The following is a 4,517-nucleotide window of genomic DNA, read 5'->3' as shown; positions in this document are numbered from 1 at the left end:
CTTTACTGCAGCATTATTTATAGTCTTGCAGTCTCTCTGTATGAAGTCTTGTAACTCATTTGTAGGAAGCAAAATAAAAATGGGCAAAAGAGTTGAACAGACATTCACAGGATACACATGAAAAAAATGCTCAAGGGGCGACTGGGTGGCTCAGTTGGTTGTGCATCCAACATAGGCGGCTCAGGTCATGATCTCACTGTTCATGAGTTGAAGCTCTGCATGGATGCTGACAGCTCAGAGCCTGGAGTCTGCTTTGGATTCTGTGTCACCCTCTCTCTCTGCCCCTCCCTGGTTCATGCTCGCTCACTCTGTCTCTCTCTCAAAAATAAACAAGCATTAAAAAACTTAAAAGAAAACAGGAATGCTCAAGATCTGTTGTCATCAATGAAGGTAAGACCACAAAGTGATAACACTGCATAATCAGAGACTGCCTAAAATTATAAGAATATTGGCAAGACTATGGAGAAAGTGGAACTCAGACTGTTAATGAGAATGCAAAATTGTACAACCTCTTTGGAAACCTGACAGTTTCCTCAATAGTTAAATCTGTACCTACAACACAACCCAGTCATCCCATGCCTTGGTATCCACCCGAGAAAGGAAAGCACACGTTATAGAAAGATTGGCATGTGAGCGTTGCATAAGTGGCTCAATCGGTTAAGCATCAGACTCTTGATTTTGGCTCAGGTGATGATCAGGTTCATGAGTCTGAGTCCTGTGTTGGGCTCCATAGAGCCTGCTTAGGATTCTCTCTCCCTTTCTCTGCCCCTCCCCTGCTTGTGCACACATGTGCATGTGCTGTCTATCTCTCTCCAAATAAATTTTAAGGGGGGAGCAGAAAGGAGGAGGAGGAGGAGGAGGAGGAGAGGGAGGAGGAGGAGGAGGAGGAGGAGGAGGAGGAGGAGGAGGAGAGAGAGAATCTCAAGCAGGCTCCACATCCAGTGCAGAGCATGACACAAGCTCTATGCTACCACCCTGGGACCATGACCTGAGCTGCAGGTGCCCCCAGAGTTTTTTTCCTGAAATACAATGACTTCTCAGTCTGTCTTTTGATATACCACTTCTGCTGGCTGATTTTTTCCCCCAGTTTCCTCTACTTCATCACAATATGATAGAGTGAGAACAAAAATAAATAACAAGTTTTATTCACAGTCAGAGGCCTCAGGTGCCATGGGAGGTCCTGGTGAAATGGAGAGTATGTGCACCATCTTAAAAAAGAAGATAATTCTCAGCTGAAGTCAAATATTTCTGCATGGCAATGAGGGTGCAGGCTTGGCAGATTTCTAGTTTTTCAAAGGAAGTCAAAAATCTGCATGTTGTATGAAATTCCCTGGCTTTTAAATGCTTGTGATTAGTTTAAGAAAATTTTTTTTAATGTTTACTTACTTTTGAGAAAGAGACAGAGTGTGAGCAGGGGAGGGGCAGAGAGAGAGGGAGACACAGAATCTAAAGCAGACTCCAGGCTCTGAGCTGGCAGCACAGAGCCTGACGCAGGGCTCAAATCCATGAGCCAAAGATCATGACTTGAGCCGAAGTGGGATGCTTAACCAACTGAGCCACTCAGGCATGCCCATGACTAGTTTAACTTTAAAGAGAACAAAGAAAAAAGACCTTGCATGTTGCTAGTCATTTGTAGTATATGATTTAAAGACCTCACCTTTCATCATTCAGAGAACAAATAAACAAAATATAGAGAGAGGATATGAATAACATTAAGTTTGATTTTATATATATTTATATAATCTTTATATAGATAATAAAATATGTATATATATACATATATCTGTGTAAGTAATATTTGTATTCTGCCAGAAAATAGTTTTAGTATCCATGAAATGCATGTAGAAGTTGGTTAACACTAGGCCATAACAAAACCTCAGATTCCAAAAGGTAGAGTTACTCAAGTTGCAACCACTGACCAAAATGCAATTAAACTAGAAATTGACACATAATTAACCCACATTATTATATTAACCTTTTCAAAATAACTACTAAGAAATATTTCTTTTTAAAAAAAAAACTAGCAGGGGCACCTGAGTGGCTCAGTCGATTAAGCATCCCACTTCGCCTCAGGTCATGATCTCGTGGTCTGTGAGTTTGAGCCCCACGTCAGGGTCTGTGCTGACAGTTCAGAGCCTGAAGCCTGCTTTGGATTCTGTCTCCCTCTCTCTCTACCCCTTCCCCTGGTCACACTCTGTCTCTATCTCTCAAAAATAAGTAAATGTTACTGCTAGGTTTTTACCCATAGGATACAGAAGTGCTGATGCATAGAAGCACATGTACCCCAATGTTCATAGCAGCACTGTCAACAATAGCCAAATCATGGAAAGAGCCTAAATGTCCATCACCTGATGAGTGGATCAAGAAGATGCGGTATATATATACAATGGAGTATTACATGGCAATGAGAAAGGCAATGTTCCATTCCAGAGGGACAAAAACTCTTTGAGTTCTGGAGAGGAGTTAAGAGGTGTGTGAGCATCTGCTCCCTGGCCTTCAGCATGGATAGCATGTTCCTGTCTGCGTCCAGCAACACGGAGACTGTGCACATCTTCAAACTCGAGACTGTGAAAGAAAAACCTCAAGAGGAGCCCACCACCTGGACCGGCTACTTTGGCAAAGTGCTCATGGCATCCACCAGCTACCTGCCCTCCCAAGTAACTCAAATGTGCAACCAGGGCAGAGCCTTTGCCACAGTGCGCCTGCCTTTCTGTGGCCACAAGAACATCTGCTCGCTGGCCACAATTCAGAAGCTCCCTCGGCTGCTGGTGGGAGCATCCGACGGGTACTTGTACATGTACAACCTGGACTCCCAGGAGGGAGGCGAGTGCACCCTGATGAAGCAGCACAAGCTGGACGGCAGCATGGAGACAACCAATGAAATCTTAGACTCGGCCTCTCACGACTGCCCCCTAGTGGCGCAGACCTACAGCACGGCTGTTGCCGCTGGTACTCAACGTGCCTTCGTGCCCCAGCAGACTTGCCTATGCCAACCGAGCTGGTGGCCTGCGGGCGGCGCGGGGCTGGAGGAGGACAGCGAGCACCCTCCTATGATTCTTCAGACAGACTGAACTTGACCTATGAAGTCTGACCCCAGAAGCAGAGAACACTGGCTGACAGAGGACTTTGTGTTATGCTGCTATATGAACTTTGACCTGAGTTGGAGAGGACACCAGAGACTTCAAAAGAAAAAAAAAACAACAAAAGACGTAGCTCTAGTGTCATTCCATACTGTTGAGAAATACATTGTTTTCACTTCGGTGGCTTAAAAAAAAATTCATTAAATCTGGCCATTTGTCACAAAGTGGATGGACCTCAAGGGTGTCATGCTAAGCGAAATAAGTCAGTCAGAGAAGGACAGATACCATATGTTTGCACTCATAGGTCTAACAGGAGAAACCTAACAGAGGTCCATAGGGAGAGGAAGGGGGAAAGGGAGCTGGGGAGAGTGAGGGACACAAATCATGAGAGACTATTGAATACTGAAAACTGACCATGGACTGAGGGGGGAGGGGGAGGGAGGGAAGGGGGTGATGGTCATGGTGGGGGGCACTTGTGGGGAGAAGCACTGGGTGTTATATGGAAACCAATTTGAAAAATAACTATTAAATAAAAAATATTTAATAAATAATAAGTAAATGTTAAAAAAATTATTTTAAAAAATGTTGGCAAGTTACAAATGCTTACTTATGCCAAGCTTGGAACAAAGAGCCATTCCTGGGGCGCCTGGGGGGCTCAGTTGGTTAAGCATCAGACTCTTGATTTTGGCTCAGGTCATGATCTCAGGATTATGGGGTTGAGCCCTGTGCCAGGCCCTACAACGAACATGGAGCCTGCTTGGGATTTTCTCTCTCTTTCTCTCTCCCCTCACCCCATCCCTGTTGGCACTCTCTTTCTAAAATAAAAAGTAAAATTAAAGAATAAAACAAATAATAATGGCTATTCCTTTATGCCTTAAATGAAAAAATATATATCACACATTTGGATTCCCTACATTTTCCAAAGGTGTTCTTCTACTGGTTGGAGAAAGGTACATGGAAATGCCAAAATTCCTACTTGTGTGTTATCTTCCTGAATCTACACAGTGAAGCGTTTTAGGCTTTTGAATCACGACGCTTTCAGGGTTGGTATCTGAGCAAGGACAAGGCAGAGAAGACACGAGAAATGACCAGTGCTATGTGAGAGAAGCTAAGTCAATTCTGCTCTCACCATGTGTTATTTACATGAACAGAATAGACACGTTATTCCAAAGAGACATCTCAGGGCATAAGGGGCACAAAGTGCTCTTTATTCTAACAAATTTGACGTAATACTGGCTTTAATGAACACTAAACAAAATAAAGCCGACAAACAAACTCTAGCTTCTTTGGTTTCTCACCCCACCCAGAAAAAGGATTGGGGAGATTTTTTAGCAAGCTTGAAGTTCATGTTTGGCATTGTTTACAATACAGACAGGGGTGCCCAGTGGCTCGGTCAGTTAACTCAGGACCTAATCTCAGCTCAGGTCACGATCTCAT

At 43.8% G+C, this 4,517-nt stretch overlaps 1 pseudogene; it reads left to right on the top strand.

The window, feature by feature from the left end:
• Positions 1–1,170: 1,170 nt before the first annotated feature.
• On the top strand, positions 1,171–3,071 carry LOC115293342 (annotated as a pseudogene).
• The last annotated feature ends 1,446 nt before the right edge of the window (positions 3,072–4,517 follow it).

Source organism: Suricata suricatta, chromosome 6 (assembly GCF_006229205.1).
Source record: "Suricata suricatta isolate VVHF042 chromosome 6, meerkat_22Aug2017_6uvM2_HiC, whole genome shotgun sequence".
NCBI classification, from domain to species: domain Eukaryota; kingdom Metazoa; phylum Chordata; class Mammalia; order Carnivora; family Herpestidae; genus Suricata; species Suricata suricatta.
This window is presented reverse-complemented; position numbering and strand designations above follow the sequence as displayed.